The following is a 10,203-nucleotide window of genomic DNA, read 5'->3' as shown; positions in this document are numbered from 1 at the left end:
ATAGAAAGATTACGATAATTTGTTGTCGACTTTATCAGTAATACACTTTCTATTTTTTAATAAATTGTGTTAGTGATTAACATCCTTAAGTGGTGAGAGATAAATTTAGAGATTTATAACATTAGCATTTGGCGCTCGATTCCTCATGATAGGTAGAGTAGGGATACGTCGTTGTGTAGCTTTGAACCAAAAACAATAGCATAGTAGCTAAGTGTTGTTTTTTGTCGCATTACATTTTTAAGTGAAACTGATAATAAAATCTTGTATCACTTTCAACCTTCATTTTTTAATTGTTTGACTAATGAGTTATTTTACCCTTAAGATACTAATTTTCGTTATAAATAACTATTAACTGCAAGGTGTAATCCATTTTATGTACCTAAGCTTTTAACTACCATTATTATTATAAAGACAATTTATGCAACAGATGACGCCACAAACTAGATATTACTAACATTATTTTTCTTATTTTCATGGTATCAAAAATTCAGTACAACTACCTTTTGGTTTCACTTCTGTTGCATCCACAACAAGGTAGGGTTTTATATTATAATGATAACTTGATTTTCACATGCCCTTGCAATCAAATTTCTAAGTAGATAATTTACATGATAATTTACTACAAGAAAACTATTTCATTCCATATAGTATGCATACATGCTTGTGTTCCACTGCAGTTCAACCGTTTCAATTCAGCACTAAGTATCACGAAACAACTGTTTGAACTGTGTCATTCCTTGTACATTTTGTTGTGAGATCACAAAACGTAAAATTTTTAACACATTCCCCATTCCTTATATCGTGCAAGAGCCACAATCAGTATTCTGAATTGTTATATATCATATTAAATATATTAGTCTTTGTTTTCATTGCATGATAGAAAACTGGTTGATTATTAAGTAGAAGTCATTGACATATGTGTTACTAACTGAGTAGAAAGAATTGTACACTAATTGATATGTACCAGACTCTATCAAATTTGACTTAATCCTGACAAATATGTTGCATATTACAATCTGTAAATGTTTTAGTTTGTAATAATTTTAAATATCAAAGGTTATCGATCTGTCAACTTGTCAGAAAAATTTATAGCCCCGACATCAGATAAATTTGAAGAATGCAGCCCAGATTGTATGAGGGATGATACTGTCATTTCTTTCCTTGTTTGAACAATTACATGTTCAAGAAGATAGTCAAGATAGAACTTTACAACTATTACTCTTGGTGAATTATGTTTGTAAAGTTATATTTAAGTAACAAATATGCGAGTTCTAGATCGTAACCAGGAAGTAGTAACTCAGAAGTAAAAAATAGTTTCTTAATGTGCAAAAAATGTTGAGAATTTTATAAATGTACATTTATCTTTCTATGTTATTATGTAAAGTTCCTGGATAGATAAATCTGTTTTACTGACTGCTAAGTTCATTGTCAAAGTAAAAGTATAGTGAACATAATGTTTGTTGTGATATTCTGTGATTATAGACAGTAGACATGCCGGATGTATAAAATGTGAAATAAATGTATTTCCTTGTACACATTATCTTTTATCTCAAGAAACAACAAAATGAAGTATTTTGTTAAGAACATTTTATTATTATCACAGTTATTTTAAAAACTGTGTTTGTTTTTAAAAGATAGGCTGGTTTGTTTTAAAATTAAGCACAATGCTACATAATGGGCTAGCTTTGCTCTGCCCACAGCATCTATCGAAACCCAGTTTTTAGCATTGTAAGTCCGTAGATATACCACTGTCCCACTGAGCTGTTTCAAATGTAGGAAACATGCACATTATTTTTGGTAAACCTTGTGTAAGTAATCTTTCTCTACAGTATGACAGAAAGTTTTATCGATAGGACTTGATAAATTCAATTGTGTTACATTTTGATTGAACATCGAATGAACAATCAATTTGTTAACTTTATTCACTCTCGATGATACTATCTCAAATAAAACCATATATGTACGCCCATCATGATTTAATGTGTTATAAGTAAAATGAATTTGACTAAAATCGTCGATTGCACATGCTTCACACTGTTCTTTCTTCGGTATTTATAAAACTAGAGTAAACTTGTTCAGGGTATATATTAATAATAACTGATTTAATCTTATTATTCAATTTCTTTTCAGTACGAATTACAGTATTTAAGTAAGTATCAAAACGAGAAACCTGTTCATGTAAATTAATTCTGTCATTCTGAATTTGATAAAACAAAGAGAACCTTATCAGATTTCACGTAAATACCATGATGCTATAGAATTAGAATAGCGATCGACTGAAAAGTGTTTGGAAAAAGAAAAAAACAGTAGAAAAACAGTATGTTTGTTTGTTTTCGGATTTCGCGCATAGCTACACGAGGGTTATCTGCGTTAGTCTAAGTTAGCAGTGTAAGACTATAGAGAAGGCATCTAGTCATCACCACTTATCGCCAACTCTTGGAATATTCTTTTATTTTAGTGGGATTGATCGTCAAATTATAAAGTCTCCACAGCTGAAAGAGCGAGCATGTTTGGTGTAAGGAGGATTCAAACCCATGACCATCAGATTACCAATCGAGCTCTCTAACCACCTAGCCAGGTATGTTTCATTAAGTTCCTGAACCTTTTCTAAATTTAGTGCATTTTGTGGTATCTGTGATTTTTTATACGTATTGTAAAGGATCTTAAGAAGCTGAAACTTGAGTGTATTTTATAACCACTTTATTATTTTCACCTCCTTTGAATCTTTACTTCAAGGTAACGAGTGGTTATTAGGTTGTTATTTTAAATATGTTTTATTTTCATTCTTTTTTTCTCTAGGCTCTAGTTCTCGTCTCTTTATTTTCCCGCCTCATTCTTCCACCATCAAAACATTTTTCACGCTTTCGTGTACCTTGACTCTGGTTTACTGACGTTGTAAAATGGTTGAAATCACAATATCGATATAACAAAAGAAATAGAACACAAACATTGTGTTTGTTTACAGAATTAATGTAAGAACTTTATTGTTGTTCTCATCAAAACGTTATTTCTTTTGATTTTTCTAAATGTATTTCAATAAATATATTGTGGCTGTGATGAAACAGGTGACAATAGAAGGTTGTGTATATTACTTTAAAGAGATTTTAAATATGCAAATCAGCACATCAAGAGACTACCGCAAATAATATAAAGTCGCGATGGAACGAAATATATCAGAACTACACTTTAATATTTTGTGTGTGTTGAATTTAGTGGGATGCCACTGAAAATGGGTCATTTTTGGTAAAAGTAAGTAAGAGCGTTTTTGGTTGCAAAATATTCATACATTCAGACCCGAAAGATGTGTTCAGATAAGAAATTTAGAATTTTCAAGAATGAAATATCTTTTGTACTTAATGGCATTAGAAAACAAAGAAATTTGGATCAACTTGGGATACCAGAACTATCCAGAAAGAGACGTGGAGAAACTAAGATTCCTGTCAAAATACTAGGGTGTCTTGTAACAGACGAAAATCCAAAAACACGTAGGTCAGAAGCAAAAGTCATCCATTTGCTCCAGAAAATAGTACACAACATAATCATGAAGAATCTAGTGTTGTGTACATAAATTGTTACGACATATGAGATCAACCGTTGCATTCCTTAAGAAGCTGAAGAACATGACTGGTATTTATGCTATTCCACATGAAGACGTACATGAAGTCACCGGACAAAACGTCTATAGAATTTTGTGTGATTGGACTGTTCAAATGGGTGCTAGAAAACCTTTGTCCTCATGCTATAGTTGATTTATGGAATGCGTACTTTAAGGAGAGGTACGATTTAAAAATGACAGTCTTACGACACAGCCTTTAGCAATGAAAACTAAGCTTCAGAGTAATTGTAATTGTAAAAATGGCTGGTGATTATATAAAGCATGACCGGACGTTGTGACATGAACAGTAACGACTTTGTAAAGACCCAAAATAATGTTAATATAATGTTCTCTACTTATGTAATTATTAGCGAGTTTGTGATATACTTTTTTATGACTACTAAATCACTTTTACTGATAATAAAGGAGGTTGGTACTGTTATCGTATCACGCTTGTGTATCTGAGATTTCGTGATTCGTATCTACACTTTGAAGTCGTATGTGTGTATCAAGTTCCACTATTCAACATGAAAAGAGTAGACCAAGAATTAGTTGTGATTAGTGCTAACTAGATGCCATCCGTTTAGTCTATCACTACAAAATATGGAACGGCTAAAGAACGAAATTCAAAAAACTTCTTTTACTGTGTTCAATTTGTCTGCTTATGGCTCATGTATATAATGTATATACATTTTCTTTGTCATTTAATTGAAACACAGAGCTATATTAATAAGTTTAATATTGGATTTTGAAATTGGAATAATGAAATTCGGAGTGAGAAATAATGTTTATTGTATTTGTTAATTATATAACAGGTGGCTTGAATTTGATGACTTATTTTTTAAAAGCTTCAGTAAGTACTTCATGTAAGTACTGTAGACATGTTCCATTGAGTTAAGAGCAGTCTCTTCTTGAAGTAAATTGATTTGTGCTTTCGCGAAAATGTCACTCTTTCCATGAGTTAGACGTATACTTGTATATGGATTGCGAAACTACTGTGATATATGTGTCGAAATTAATTTCAGTTCATCATGTATTCAGTTAGCGTTCCTAGTCTATGCACTAGTTAATTTTGCAGAATACATTATGTTGACGTCACTGTATTCTATTCTGTATTGCCGTAATGCTGTGTAAAATTAATATACCCAGTAAATTTATTTTCTATAAGGGTTCAACCGTGGAGCAACAATGACGTGGGCTTTTTTCAAATTTATGCTTTGATATAAATAAATGAAGTTTGTTCATCTCTGTTTGTGTGTGTGTGTGTGATTATAAATCAAGTACAAGTTGTCCTCCTGCAGCACAGCGGCATGTCTGCGGACTTATAATGCTAGAAATCTGTTTCGATACATGTGATAGGCAAAACTCATATAGCTCATTATTTAGCTTTGTGCTTAACTACAAACAAATTCAAATTCGTTGTTTTGAAAATTGAAGTAAAGACAAACGTCCAAGTAGCTCGTATGCAAAACGCTACAATTACCATTACGAAAGCGTTTGTTATAAAACCGTCTTTTCTATTAATATTTAACATGTTTTAACATGAGCGTGTTTTATACGTTGTGAAAAGTAAAATATTCATGTAACTGTATATGTTTTTGAAACCCATTTATTGAGAGAAAAGCGGGTCTAAATGGTGACGCCGTCATTTTCTAAAATAACATTTTTCGTATATTTCTGAACCATAATAACTTCATAAAAGCAGTAACGTAACAGATGAATATTATTTCACCTCAAGAAGGAAGTACAGAAATAAATGCATAATTGTAAAAAGTCAATGGCTCTTTCATCTAAAGTGTCAAACCCAAATACTGAAAAGTTTGGCTTTAATTCTCTTGAATCCGCTTGACAACATGTGTCAATAGAACATAGTTCTATTATTCAGGCTATCCCAAACTATATTCAAGTTGTTCATATAGTTAATTTCCTGATTCATATCTTAAAATAATAACTTAAAAGGAATATATCTGCCACTAGCAAAACTATCATTGTTAACAGATTGTGATTGGTTGAAAAAAAAATCATGATTAGACACATAACAAATGCCAGAGTGTAACAGAATTTGTCAATTCCAAGCTAGAATTTGACCACCTATTCACAATTTTGCATTGTTATACTAATGGAGAACAGATCTTCCGAGATGATAATTTAATATTTTTTTGATCAACCTATTACAAGGTGGTGGGTAAAACAAATACACGGCATAACTAACTAATAAATGAATATTTGCTGTATCATTCTTGAATGCCATAAGTAAAGTTACCAGTTTGGCCGCCAATTTTGATTACATTCCTTTACGCAACACATTAAAAAAAAAAAAAAGGCCACCATCAAACTAGACTTCCTACTGATAGAGTAAATAATGTCTATAAATGTACGAAACTACTACATGCACGCTGCCCTGACTAGTAGTCTGAGTTTATTCTGACCCTAAAGCAGTAGCCATACCAACCTACACTGCATGATCATACAAGTAAAGGATTGCTTGTTTGTTTTGGATTTCGCGCAAAGCTACACGAGGGCTATCTGCGCTAGCCGTCCCTAATTTAGCAGTGTAAGACTAGAAGGAAGGCAGCCAGTCATCACCACCCACCGCCTACTCTTGGCTACTCTTTAACCAACAAATAATGGGATTGATCGTTACTTTATAACGCCCCCACGGCTAAAAGGGCGAGCATGTTTGGTGTGACGGGGATTCGAACCCGCAACCCTCAAATTATAAATCAGGTGCCTAAACCACCTGGCCATGCCGGGCTACAAGTAAATGAGGGAGGTAAGGGTCAAAGCGCACCTGACCCTCCAGAGTACATATAGTTACCCAAATCCCGAGAGAGAGAGATTCAATCTTTCTGAGCCACACCTTTTTTTTTTCACATCTAAGCACAGCAAACTCCTGCAAGTAAGAAAAAGCGACACTCGATAGTACTCAACATTATTTTTAGGATCGCAACTCTTTTATTCGGAACAGACTTACACCTTACAGAACCATACAGGGTAGTATTTTCTCTCTAAATCAATGTTAATAACTTTTTTTATTGTAACGTCAACATCCGCATGTACTTGGTGCAGCTGTATCAAATATAATTATTTACGCTAATATCATGAGACGCTAAATGTTTTTTAAGTAGGAGAATTTCATAAAATTTATCAAATCTGTGCTTAAAAAGTTATAATGAATAATTAGTAATAACTGTCCACCGATATGATTATTTTGAAAACTTGAACTGTAAACTGCTAATCTATCTAGTTTGCTCGGCTGATAGATACTTTCCCCACAGCAGCATGTCTGCGGTCTCCCCCAGGTTTTGATAATCTGCAGTTTGTTTGTTTTTTTGCTTAATTCCAAAGAAACAAATAACTAATACTTATATATATGCACGTGCTTTCACCTAAACGTTTTGCTGTTCTAAATCCGTTAGAATGATAAAAAAGTAAATATGTTTCATTTCTACTCTTAGATGAACCCGTATTAAAACTTTCAAACTAATAGTTTATACAACTTTTTGTCAAAATTGAATCATTTGCGTTGAATAACTTTGCACATGTGCCTTTATTTAGACCAAATCTCACATCTGATTATAGGTTGTGAAGATATATTACCAAATTTGAAAAAAAAAAAAAAATCCAGAAAAGTTCAGTATGATTTTCTATCAAATAAAATTTCCCTACTTTCCATGAGAAAAAAAATTAATCAAAATTGGAAATTGTGTATCTTGTGTACTTCTTAATGGATTGCCTTGAAATTTGGTAAGTGAAATAAGAGCCCAGCAAAGCATGTCCACTAAAAATATGTGATAGTTTAGGTTACCACAGTCCAAGCTACAGAAAGTGAAACATTACTAAACTATTACACCTGTTAATATCACCCAGTGTGTTCTGTACGTTGTGTTTTGCTTTCCTGACAATATTTGTCGTCCACTCTTTGCCTACAGAGCTACGAATGAACAAACAAGACACATTGCGAAATCTTTTCGAAACGACAAATCCAGGCTTTTGTCTCAAAAACATATTGCCTTAATCCGTTAAACCGATTTCAGGTAGTGAAGCTAATAAAGTGTACAATCAAGTTGTGTGTATGTAGATTATATATCTACTTAAGCTTGTACGTATACGTTTCATTGTCAATGAATGATGGCTTTCCTATATGGATTAGTTTTGGATATTAGGACTTATACTTCGTTAGTTGTCATGTGATACGCCTACGTAAACGCTACTCCTTTCATGAAAGGTGTCATATTAAGATTAATTAGCAATTCAGTTTGCCATCGGAATTAGTCCAGGAACCTGAAACTACTCCCCCCTTCGGTATCTTTGAAGACTATACAAATACAAGGTTCGTATAAACTTATTTAAACTGTAGTTTACTCGACTTATAAAGAGACGTTTAAGTTTTTAACAAAAACTTGTCTAGTATTCGGAGTGCTCGAATCAAAACTCATCATTTCAATCAAAAGATGGTATTGAAGAGTTTTTACCTAAAACAGTATATGAAATATTTGCTGAATCATTGTGTGCCACTAAAATGTGTTTTTCACAGTGTCCGAAAAACTTTTAACTAAATTATTACATGTTATGTGAGCAGTTCTACTAGGAGCAGAGTTTGGTTTCTTATTATAAAACCCAAAATTGAGATTTTTGACTCTGGTAATACTGTATATCAATCACAAACTGTCGTTGTTAAGTAAAAGAAAAATCCAGTCTGGTTAAAAACTATTATAAATAAATCAAGTGTCTTCGTTATTTTGCCGTACAGCCTTAATTCTATGTTAGTTCTATCAGTACAGTTATGCAACAATACAGCTGCAACACAAAAATAAAAATAATTATTGTAAGTTCATTAAACTTTACTGCGTTCCTTTTCCAACAATTGTGTGTGAGTCAAATAGTTTCTTTTGGTGGGAACATTCATTCCCAGATAAAACCTTAAGATACTCTGCTTTTTAAAATTTTGAATAAAAATTTTAAACTTTTTGCGATATCTGAATATGAATCGCCCATCATTGTGGCTGACTTCACATTGCTGTTCAGGCTATGAAAGAGTAAGCTTCATAAAACTCATCTATTCTTCCTCAAAAACATGGTAGAATACGTGTTTTTGTGTAATTACCTCGTTGTTTTGTTTTAATATTTCACACACACATGCTGGAACAACTGTTCCTGAAAACAACTAGTTTCATCAAGGCAGAAGTAATGTTAAAGATATGTTTCTCTAGGAGCACCTATACGCGTTGGATGTGAATACGCTTGTTGATACATCTACGGAAATGAGAGTTCTGCTTATATACTTTTGGTGGACTGATGCTGTGAGAGTTGTTAAAGTTATAATCATCATAGTATTTGTTCAAAAGTTGGTAATTAGAAACAAAAGCTTTCAGCTGTTTATTTCGAAAACACAGGGTATGTTCGGCAAAACGGTTTTGCTTCATTCTCATAATGATGTAAGTTTCATTTCTTCTAAGAAAACAATAGACACATCTAAACAAAGCTCAGTGTGATTAGTTAATTTTGTTTTAATAGTTATAAAAGTTTTAAGGAATTAGATTTTATCATCACCATCCGTGCTGTTGGACTTGATGGAAATCCATAATCTAAAAGCTTTGTGATTGCTAAAAAAAAAAAGAAAACTTTAATTTTCTTGTTTAAAAAGAGCGAATTATCAAATGTGACAAAATAAAATAAACAAGGACGTTTTATTCTTTTATCCCTATAACAAAGTAATTATTTAAACAAATTATATTAGCTTCACACACATCTATACAACACACAACTGAAAATTTAACCGAATAATTAGAATCCACAAGCAAATTTCTAAAGCATTGACCAATCATAAAAAGTATGAATAATATTCCTTTGTTATGATTAGATGTGACGCCAACAGCTATGAGTGTACATTTGTACTTTTGCAACAGTTTGTGAAATTTCTGCAATCTCTCACATGAAACATAACCTTAGTAGTAAAGTACAAGGCAGAATTAACTATTTAATACACCTATAGAAGCGTTAAAAATATATATCTTAGTTATATATTTTATTGTATGATAATAAGCGACAGCTTTTTGTCGCTGACTTTGATCAGTTTTGCTATTGCTAACTTAAGCATTATATTTGATAATTTGCATTAATTGACGTTGTGATTATTCTTATGACAATATTATTTTATAATTTTTGGCTATCGGCGCTCTATAAAAGTGATATAACGATTTTCAATATTTGTGTAAACGTAGCCGTGTTTACAAGTTGTATTTTTTCTGGTCACCGTTTCTTAATTAGACACAACCGTATTTGAGCCTCATAATATCTAAACACGTGCTGCATAAGGTGTACTTTGGTTTGAAAGTACCAAATTCCCGTTTACAATGATTACTTTATATTACTAGCCATTACCTAAAAGCATTAAGAACAAAAGTACTGGTTCTAGTGTAATGTCCCCCACTGGTACTGGTCTTCTGATTTACAACGGTAAAATCAGCGATATGATCCCCCTCGGTGGACTCAACAGATAGCCCAATGTAGCTTTGCTATAAAAACACAGACACTCTAGTGTAATATGTGATATAAGCCAAGTAAATAGCTTAATACAGTATTCCCTCGCTATTCGCGGGGGTTAC

At 32.5% G+C, this 10,203-nt stretch overlaps 1 long non-coding RNA gene across 1 annotated transcript; it reads left to right on the top strand.

Annotated features, from left to right (window-relative positions):
- Nucleotides 1–482: 482 nt before the first annotated feature.
- LOC143228217 (uncharacterized) lies at nt 483–3,108 on the top strand. Its single transcript, XR_013015265.1, has 3 exons — nt 483–534; nt 2,459–2,578; nt 2,800–3,108. It is a non-coding gene; the product is annotated as an uncharacterized LOC143228217 (long non-coding RNA).
- The last annotated feature ends 7,095 nt before the right edge of the window (nt 3,109–10,203 follow it).

This window comes from Tachypleus tridentatus, chromosome 10, assembly GCF_004210375.1.
Source record: "Tachypleus tridentatus isolate NWPU-2018 chromosome 10, ASM421037v1, whole genome shotgun sequence".
NCBI lineage: Eukaryota > Metazoa > Arthropoda > Merostomata > Xiphosura > Limulidae > Tachypleus > Tachypleus tridentatus.
Note: the sequence above shows the minus strand (reverse complement) of the source record. Positions and strands in the feature narration are given on the sequence as shown.